The sequence below is a fragment of the Parambassis ranga genome, chromosome 14, assembly GCF_900634625.1.
Source record: "Parambassis ranga chromosome 14, fParRan2.1, whole genome shotgun sequence".
Lineage (NCBI taxonomy): Eukaryota > Metazoa > Chordata > Actinopteri > Ambassidae > Parambassis > Parambassis ranga.
The window spans coordinates 2,572,280-2,583,583 of NC_041034.1; positions in this window are offsets into that span (position 1 = coordinate 2,572,280).

Consider the following 11,304-nt stretch of genomic DNA (forward strand, 5'->3'; position numbering starts at 1 on the left):
GTCCCCGTGAATACGAAAGTATCACATAGCTAGCGGGATTCATTAGCCACATTTGTGTTCAGACCTGAGCCAGGTGTAAGCCAATCCGGCTAGAGCCACCTCTGAGCGGTGGACTGAAATCAATCCAGATATATCCAGATTTGCATTGTTCAGGCTCAGAAAAAAACTATCCGGATATATCCAGATACAGCCCGAATCCCGCTCTAGCTGGATTGATTTCCCCACTGTGAACGGGGTCAAAAAGGGTAAAAGATGGCAAAAGATGGCAACAGTATATACTGTTGCCATCTTTTGCCATCTTTTGACGGGGTCAAAAAGGGTAAAAGATTTTTTTTACCCTTTTTGACCCCGTTCACATTATATATATATATATATATATATATATATATATATATATATATATATATATATATATATATATATATATATATATATATATATATATTATATATATGTTCTTCTCCTCTTTCTCTCATTTTCACCTCCTCTGTCCCATCTAACCCCTCTTTTCCTCCCTTACCAGCCAACCATCAGCAGGAGCCCCCCCCCATATAAGCCGGGTCCTGCTCAGGAGGACTTTTCTTGCTGCTGTCACTTTATCTTCTTGCTCAGAAGATAAAGCTGGTGGTATGTATAAAGAGGCCCAGAGGCTATTTTGATTGTAAAACATTAAACATTAAAAATAGAACTTAAATGACAAACTTTACCATATTGTCCTGAATATAGGAGCCTCACCTTCGGTTTTTCAAGGTCTAATCTTTACTTTACTTTACTTACATTTTTTTCCCTTTCATATTTAAATTTTTAATGTGACCAGTGTGACAGGCTGATCCTTGCCCTATATGGGTCACTTGCGTTATGTGATGTTGAGTGTACATACTGTTGCTATGGAAACCACTGTTGTTCTTCAGGTGTGTGTGTGTAAATGAGAAACAAACCACATTCCTCACTCTCTCTGAACTCAGAGGCTTTCTTGGCTGTTGTTTGATGGCTCTGCTGTGTTTAGTCCCATGCTTCACTACAGTCCTGTTTTACATGTGTTCCATGCAACCTGCAGTGAAATGAATTTTGCATGTCAGCGTCGTTAAATCTCATTTCGCGACTAAAACTGACTGTCACTTGCAGTTTACAGTCAAAATTAACAGATGATCTTGTGTCACAAGTAGCAGCTTGCATGCTGCAAATTTCATGAAGCTGAAGGCCCCAGAAGACGGCGGGCTGATTCATGCAGATCGCTGCTTCTCATTGTTGGAGGAATGATTATCCAACATTTCCCTGAAGAAAAATGAGAACTGTTGTCACAGTGCACTGAAATAACCTCTAATTTTCCACACCGCTGTTCAAAAACCGGGCCGCTCGGCTCTTTTCACACAGACTTTGTGGTCTGGGCCGGCGCACTCTGAATGGTGTCAATTACCCGAATGAGCCCCGCTGCATTCAAATGAAACTTTTCATGTCCCAGCTGAGGGTGGAATAATGAAATATCTCCGCTCAGGGATCCAGGTCCCGGTGCGGAACAGAGAGGGCCGCGGCCGGCTCCAGAGGAGCACAATCTCCATTATCCGGTGGCTCTTTGCCCACATCGTGACTATCAGCATCACTCAGCCTGCTCAGCGAGCCGGTGCAGGAGCTGCTGAACAGAGTCTTTGGACACTCATATGTTATTACCCAGCAGAGCCTGCTGTTCCTTCCGGTAAGGACATGTTGGCCCCCTTCGGGACAAACAGGTCGACCAGATGTCCTAAACGCCGACGGCCATTTTTTTTTTTTTTTTTTACCTCAGAACTCAGTGACTGAAGTGTTGTTCTGCTGCTGTGAATTAATCCAACACAAACAACATCATCCAAGACCCCTTAAGGAGGGAATCTGACACGTCGACATGCCAGCAGATGTCATCAGTGTCATCCTTCAATAAAAGATGGAGCTCATCTCATCAGCTGGCGCAGGATGCAGCCAACATGGAGTCATAAGCAGCCATCTTTGTTTGACAGACCAGCCTGAGCAGTCTGACGCTGCGACAGATACTCCAGAACAAACTAAAACACAAAAAAGCTTCAGGTTTTTCAGGTGTAAATCCTGTTTTAGTGAACACAATATCTTAAAAACACCCTGATGGAATCTCATCAGCGTTCACTTAGACCTGAGGATGAAGTTGCTGAATTTTAGTTTTTTATTTTATACTGTTTCTTGCAAAACGTTTGCAGTTGTAACAATCAAAAAAGTAACAAGCACAGTGAGGAATAAATGAACCAACATGGCAGACCTCACCCTCAGCTGACCAAACAGACAAAAAAAAAAATTCCACCCTTTGTAACTCGGAAATGCTTTTAGCCCCTTACAGCTCACCTGGTTTAACCCCATACACTGAAGCCACCCTCCTCTCTGCAGTGGTGCTGGTTTGAGGTCAGACTTTCTGATTAATTATTGATTAGAATATTAAAATATTAATTTATCTAACAACCCATCTCTGAAAAAAAATCTGTTTCAGGGTCCACTAACATGAAAGAGGGGGAGTTTATACTGTAACCTGCCACCAGGGGGCAGTGAAGATGCCCATGCCATCCATCTCTGTTTGTAGTGTATGGACATCAGTGTGTGGCTACAGCATTTGGCATGAATGTAAACTAGTCGTTTCCAAAGTGAGCATCACAGGAGTTTAAGCTCCACCTCCTCAGGTTGAGCAAAATAAGTCATTGCTATAGTCAAGGTAGGATAGTCACCATGGAAACCAGGAACAAGCAATACATCGTGTGGACGTTTTTTTTAGCAGATGATTGAATGATTGAGAAAATGCCTCATTTTCAAAAAGGACTGCCACGATGAGACGAGGCACAACTGTAATTTGGCAGTGGAGGTAAATTATAAGCCGTAAACATGGACTCCCTGTCGATTATGAACTGTGTATTACAGCTGGAGAGGAATTAATTGCATGGAGCTGGTGCCTCCATTTGTTGCCTATCTGTGTCCAACAGGAGCTGAATTCAGGCTCTTTTAGTACTGATACTAAAAGTGAAGGAGAACAGTTGGTTTTGAAGAAAAGACACACATCCTCATCAAAAAGGCATGGGCACGGCGCGGCCGACAGCTTAATGGGATTGGCTAAGTTGGACTCCGGGTGTATTTTTGGCGAAGCTTTGCAGATACGACACAACAATATGGCAAACATCTTGTTCGCAGGTCGGGCCTGCCTGTCACACGTCACATTGTTTTAGAGACGACATGACGGCACCGGCTGCACATGAAATATGCACAGACGTTTAGTTATGGCTGTGCAGTTTCTCAGTGACTCACAAAACAATTCAAATATTCTCAGGGACAACATAAAAGATTTTAGCACTGAAATGGATTCAACAGCCGCTCCTGGTTTGATCAATACAACAACACAGAAACATTAGAAGAATGACAGCCGTCAAAACGTCTCCTTCAGAGGCGAAGCTGCTCTGCTTCAAACAAAATAAATTTTTAACCACAGACTAAAGCCAAAATAACTTAAGGCCTGAAGCCTGCAGCACCCTCATCCTCCTTTTTCAGTGACTGTACTGTATTGTGCGTTTTCTCCTCTACACAAAGAATCAGTCTGCTATCCTAGAAAAGACGATGATGGAGTTTAGAATGAGGACGGATCCCAGACCCATTTTGCAAATATAATAGGTATGGATAGCCGGTCTGGTGCTGAAGAATGATGAAGCAATATGTTGTCAGCGTGCTTCTGTTACCGTCACAGATTCATCAGTCTGTACTTCAGTAGGAAAACCTCTCGTTTAAAGGACTATTATTTTGGACTACTAACCTCAATCTGCTCCTGATTACCTGCTCCGCCCTAATGTGTCTGACTGTCTCCCCCTCCTCGTGTGTTTTATGTGTGAGTCTGGCCATCTTCTGGTCTTTCTCCAAGTGTTCCAGCAACTTCCAGACTGTTTTCCCCTTGTGTTCAGACAGTGCCTGTTTTCAGTACCTCTGCCGCTGTGATTCTGACCTTGCTAAAGAATTTTGATTTGTGTCTGAATCTGTGCTGCTCTTCAGTCCTTGAGAACCTGACAATCAGTACAAGGGGTGATTATTCCCAGCAAATTTAAACTTGTACGCTAAATTTAAACTTGATCTTTAAGACTTTTTGCAAGATCGGGGGTCAACTTGTATTTGGAACAATATGGTTAAATAATTAGTCCAGGCTGTGCAACCACTGGTTAACACAAGCTTAAATCCAGACTGGGTTAGGATATATCAGCAAGTAATAAAAAACTAAGACAGAGGATGAGACAGCATGAAGTCAGAAATAAACAGGAAATAGAAGGAAAAGTGTTCAGTGCTACAGTAGGGAAATGTAAATTATGTAAATGTGAAGGCTTTTGTTTTAAAGAAGATTATTATTAGCCATGAAAAGATTGGAAAGTTCATGGGCTGTGAGCAGAGGTTAGTCAGGGTGAGATTACAGGATTAGATGTGCAGACTATAACAGTGCTCATCCCCGTGCCCTGAGGTGGATATTTATTGTGTACAGATGTCATATAAAGACACAGCAGCTGCTACATTTAAACGACGCTGACATTAATATACAGTAATGATCTATATAAATGTATATATAACAACCTGTCAAACACATCAGATCTAAGTGAACCGTTTCTATGTTCAGGAATAGAGGATAGGCCCCTCATCTGGTTATGACATTATTGTGTTTCTATATTGAGATTATCAGGAAATAATGACATTTGTCGTCTCATCTGACAGATTCATTCATTATGTTTTGGTAGTTATGACTTTTTGTTCATTCCTGCAGCAAAATATGGCTCCTCTGGTTCCTTTGGCTCCTCTGGTTCCTCTGGCTCCTCTGGCTCCTCTGGCTCCTGACTTCCTGTTTATGCCAGTGTCCTTGTGATTCTAGTTTCTTTGTACTTCCTGTTTTATTTTGAACTTCCTAAATCTCCTCAGCATGTTTTACTTCCTGTCTTCTGTGATTGCCCGCCCCACCATCGGTGTTTCCACCTGTGTCTCGTTAACTCTTCCTGGTGTTTTTACTCTGTTTGCTTCACCGCTGTCTTTGTCATGTTGTCAGCTTCCTGTCTGGCCTTCGTGCCCCCATGCTCCCCCGTGCCTCAGACTGCAGGCTTTCTTCACGTTAGTAGTTTAGATGTACAATTTATTAGAAAGTTTTATGGTTGGTGTGAAGCATAAGAAGATCCCGGGCTGCCTTTTGAATATTTAAAGGTAGGGTAGGAGATTTTGAAAACTCAGTGAGAGTCAGCCAGATTTGGAAAGTAAACACACGCCCCTTTCTCTTGGAGCTCACCCCGAAGCCACGCCTCCCAATCACATGGACGCGCATTACCTGAAGACGAGCTGCGGTCTGTGACCATCATGCACATACCTCTCTGGTGCACGCAGAGCAGGAAGTGTGTGGCTGATGTTTTTAGTGTTTTATAGCTTCTACAGATGATTCATATTCTTCGTTTTAAAGTGAAACTGCCGAACTAATTGGTTGCTATCGGATTGTAAAGAGAAGTTACACTAATTTAACAAAAAGTGCATCAGAATGAAATCTCCTACCCTGCCTGAAGTAGGAGTGAGTGTTGCAGCAACAGGAAGTGAGCGCCGATCGGCTCAACCTGGGAGACACTCACATGCTGTATTGCTGCAATAAGAGCCAGAAAAAAACACTCAATATCACCAGAAAGAACAGGCCACCATTTACCAACACCGTGCCCACCTCCCAACAAAGACAAACGGCTGAGTGGAAGAAGCACAATCTGTGGAAATTAAAACTTTGCTTTGGCTCCGGGCCAGCGTTTTATCAGGGCAGGCAGATGGCAGACATCTGTGTGTGATCACAAAAATACCTTTGAAGATGCGACCTGCCGCTGGATAAAGATACCCGGAGGGGCTCATATGCGACAGTGACAGCGCCGAGGTCACAGAGGGGGTTAAGGTCAAGGTAGGACTCCTTCCCGTCAATATGAATCCAACCGAACAACCTGCTGTGCACAAGAAATGTTAGCATCTGGATACATTGCTCAGCTAAGTGTGTCTCAGATTAAAGGTGTTTACCGCACTAAGTGGACTTAAGTAATGCTCTCTGCAGTGTAAGCTTTCTAATGGTGCTCATCTCTCTTCACTTGCACTGCTCAAGTACACTTCACAGCTGTTATTACCTTATCAGCAACACATCTTATTCTGCTGAGATTGTGTGCTGTTTTGCAAAATAAGAGATGAGAAGATTTCCAAAGCACACGTCCACGTCTGCTCTCTGTGGAAGAGGGGAAAATTGAGAACTTTTCATTTTGTTCCCATTAGTGACCTAACGCTGCGTTCACCTCTTTGATAAGTGGCCTTTAATAAAGTTCTGCTGTTATTGCTGCTCACTGAAATAAGATTACAAAGATATGTTCCAGCAGCCTGAGGAGAAACGTTAAATCCTCAGTAATTTTTTAATGAAATTTAAAGATGTGACTCACTGCAGACCTGCTCTGTGAAAAGTGCCAAATAAAGATCTAAAAAATCAGAACCCCAGTCCTAACTCTGTTCTCTGTTGGAGATGTTCTCCACTTTTGTCCTAAGGTCTTAGTATCCATGAGGAGGAATGGTGCAGAGAGAGCTGCCGGTCAGGACACCTCTGACAGGATCTGATAACACAACAGCTGGGTGTCTCCCAGCTGGGTGTCCTCAAACTCCTAAGCACATGTCAAGAGATGATCTGACATTGGATCCTAAGAGGTTCCTGCAGACGTTTGCAACCATAGGTGAGACCAAAGATCAGTGGAAACAGGTCTGCATCAAGGTGATGGTCTGATCTGGGAAAGGGTCACGCTCTTTCAGGGGCCGACTATACTCTTATCTGAGACATCTGTGGGAGGAACTCAACGACAAGGACAACACACAGTCTACCATCATCCAACTGTCCAACCGGTCCCTGTGCACCCTCAGAGAATAACAAGAAGAAGAAGATGCAGCTTAATGGTGCCCCTTTTTGACATCATAGCTGTTGGAGGGGTGGAAGTCATCAGACTGACCCAGGACCTGCTAGGAGGTCGGCTGCTGATGAGCTGAAGGAAGTTGCTGGAAACGGGGAGATCAGGGTGTCTCTGCTTTCTCTGTTGCTTCCTTGATGGATGATGTGGTTTGGAGAACCTGTTCCCCAAGATGAAGAGTCACCTGACTGGTCAACATTTTCACCGCTGTTTCGGGCCCCATTTCTGGAAGTCGATGTGAATGTTCTTCTTGTACTTCTGTGCTCCACAACTGCTGGGATTGATCAGTCACCCCTTGTAATACAAACAGGGTACTCGTATGTCACTGTAATGACACAAGCAGCTTTAGGGCACGAACCCTGTGACTGACAGACTGTGTTAAACATCTGTCAGCTGCTGTGTTTGTGCTTAAAAACACCTCTGTATCCTGTGTGTACAATCTCCCACAGCTTTTCCAGAAACACTAATCTCCTCCTTCCTTTCATGAGGCCTCCTATAGAGGGCCTGTGATACGGTCACGGTTCTCAAGCTGTGCCGCAACTCCCAGCTTGTGTCGGTTATGCTACCACATCTGAGGAGTGCTTTTCAGCAACGTTTGTGTGTGTGATGGAAACATTCCTCTATTTGATGCTAAGCTAAGCTAAGATAACTGAAGCTTCACTTACAGTACAGATATGAAGACAGTGACATCAGTTTGAACACCCATCAGAGAAGTTTTCTTTTGGGAGTTAAAGCTGCTCACTGTGCAGATGGGATCTGTGCGACAGCTGGAGACCCACAAGAATGTGAGCATATCTACGAAAAAGCAGGGATTTCGCAGCCATCACAGTGAATCCACTGTCAATGCAGCAGCACCTCCGCCTCACCTGAGATGAGCTGACATCTATCTCTACCTCCACCCGGAGCCTGTGGTTTACATCTCAGCAGAGCGATCTGGCTCACCTTGGAGACAGAGAACCCTCATGTCTCATCTATGAGAGATGTAGGTTTCTGCCGTAGTGAAAACAAAGCTCGGGCTGCAGCTCGGCATTATATATGAGTGAGAGTGGAGTGAAGAGCCATGCCATCTAAAAGAAGCTCCATGACGACAGGCTGGACTGATGTTCTGAAAGTGATTGCGCTTTGATCTGACTTGCAAAGCTCCGTGTTTTTGCAGTGATTGTTGTTGTTGTTGTTTATGTCTCAAGTGATTGCAGCTCCTCCTATTTACATAATGTATATTTACGTTTCTGTTCTGGTTTGAGCTTTTTCATCAAGCATTGAACTGTTTTCCACTCATTTAATGTATTTCCTGTGTTGATATCATCTGCAGGTTCGAAGATGAGCAGCCACCCAAGCATGTCCATGAGGATGTGGTTCTCCTCCTTCCAGTAAGACTGGCCTGGAGTATGACCATCATCCTAGAAGGCTGGTAAGAGATGACTGACATGATCTGGGACATGACTGAATAACATGCATTGTTACTGAGCTGGGTGTCTCCCAGGAACATGTCCCTGCAGTTATCCACCCTGGCTGGGTCCTGAACCACCTCATGTTTTGAGACAATCTGCCATTTTTGAAGTGCGTCCCAAGATATCTTGGGCCCTCTGTTATTTATGTTATTTACCTACAGCTTGGTAACATCCTGAGAAAATCTGGTATTCATACCCATTAACTTACCTCTTCCATCATCCTCCCTGTCCATCTGATCTGACGTAAAATCTTGTAACTTCTCCTCATCCCCTCTTCCCAAACCCACCCAGTCCTACCATACAATCAGCGACTCCACAGTTTGTCCTTCCTTGTGTCATTGCACAGCACATCCGGAGACAATCTGTCATTCCTGGGATGGCTCATGAGAGATTTTTGCAGCGCTTTGTCACCACGGATGAGACTTGGATCCAGAGACCAAAGAACAATCCAAACAGCCGGAACAGACTCCAAATCAGTGAGGCCTGCAGCAATGTGATGACCTCTGGTTTCTGGAAGAGATTGACACTGTTACAGGGGCCAACTGTGCTGATCTCCAGGACAGCTAAGGGAGGAATTCGACTTATGTCAACATGTTGGAAGGGACTGTTTAATGTCATCAAAAGTCAATGGACAGTATGTGCACATTTATCTGTTTTAGTTGTAACTGTGGAATCTGCACATATAATGAGGACATTGTTTATATCAGCACAGCAAAAGCTCAAAGAAACAATCAGACCATCATCATCAGACCTGCAGACACAGATGGTGGCTGTGTGTGTCCACATATGTGCATCTTTTCCTGTTGTTTTTACCTTGATTTGGTGTGTGTCTGATTTCCATTCCCTCCGCCCGTCTGTCAGATTTGGAGGACATCAGTTTCTGACCAGCAGATCTTGTATCCCCTGTCTTTTCCCCACCTGTGCTGTGTGTGTGACTGGCAGACCGGCCAGATAACAGCTCTCACACATCTGCAGCTGCAAGTGTCTTGTCTCTCAGTCTGTACATATCTTTGTTCAGTCTCAGACAAAAATGTCCGCAGCTCATTTCCATCGGCTGTACTCCTGCAGCTGTGAGTGAGCCCACAGGAATCGGGGGGCTCCGGCACAGATCCCACAGGGACCCTAATTCTGCTTTAATTGTCTGGAGAAATTCATGGAACATGCGTACATGTGTAAGGCTGCTCAAAAGTAGGAGATCTGTGGCTGTGTCTCATTTCAGGGTCTGCATCCTTCGGAGGACGCAGCCTACGCGGTCTCAGGAGGCCGCGTCCTCCTGAGGATCCTCCGGAGGATCCTCCACCGTTGGTAAATGGGACGGTCTGGCCTTCAAAGCACTTCCTGATTGTGGTGCGACGTCATAAATTTTGCCCCGGGAAAAACAAAAGCAGCGACAGCGACACAACACGGACTAGACAACAAGCGGGACAACAGTGTGGATTTAGACATTTGGAATATTTTAATATATTTATTTGTTGTTGGAGGAAGAGGAGAGGCGGCTCCAGCAGCAGCAAAACCGGTGACGGCTCATTTTCTTCAGGCTGGGAGAGCGCAGTGGGGAGGTGACGGTAAGCTGCTGTTTAACCATATTATTGATCATAATTAATATACCAGTTACTGAGCAAACGCTAGATATATAACCAGTAGATAGACAAATATGATTAAATGTAATTTATATTTGATTCAATTGTAAGACTTGATACAGGGTCTGTTTGTAATTTTAATACTTTAAATAAATAGCTAAATGTGTAAGAACCCTGCAAATAACCCTGAAACCACTGCTTTAATGTGTCATTAAGCATCAGGTCTGTCACTGCACCAGAGAATTACTGCTGGGTGGAGGAGAGTGGGGCTCCCTGCAGGACCAGCTGTCTGTCCTGGAGGAGGTGTACTGACCATCATCACCTCTGGAGGGTGAGGATACATATTTTATAGCTTTTCATATTTTAAGCTGCTTTGGAAGCCGCTCTGTTGAAGTTATTATTTTTATTTTTGCCCTTTTTAAAAACATCTTTAGTAACATGGCAGCCGCCGATCGTCAGCTCTGCAAACCCTGATGGACGATGTGGTGGACAGAGGAGACAGACACCCCCCTCCCCCAGATGATGTCCCACTCACAGCCAGAGGACTCCAAGGTCTTCACCGTGGCATCATCCAGTCCAGCAGCACCAAGGACTCCTGCTCAGCCAAACATTTATATATATGTTCTTTGTGAATAGTATTTTCTGCTGATCTTTATAAATAATAAACTGTACATTTTCATAATGCCCACTGGTAAATAGTTAGAAATGTTCAAACTGTGTCTTTGTAAATATTGTACATAACACAACACACACACAATAAATGATTTACTGTGGTCACTGAGAAGTTGTTCAAAAGTTTACTTAAATTATAAATAGGTGATGAAACACATAATGTAACAAGGTTAGAAGAGTTTAAGAACACAGAGACAAGAACGATTTAATATCATCCTTTAATTTAATAAGTAACATTTAAATAACACAGAACATAAAATCACTGCTGTCCACCATCCTCTCAATGAGCTGAGGTCTGTCCGTTCTTTCTCTGCTCTCTCCTCTCTCTCTCTCTCTCTCTCTCTCTCTCTCTCCCTCCCTCTCCAGCCTCATCTCCTCCGTTATCAGTTGTCAGGTTTTCTTCTGTTTCTCTCTGCTCCTCCTTCAACAAAATGACAACAGGCAGAATGACCGTTTGATATAATAACGATAATATTGCTCCTCACGTGAACTATACTTTATACTGTACTACAGTACACAGTCCAGAAACAACATTCAATCAAAACGTTTAGTTTACAGCGCCTCGTATCAACAGGACGTCATGTTTGTAAATATAAAACTCATTTTTTTAATGCCACTGTCACTACTAGCATTTTAAAA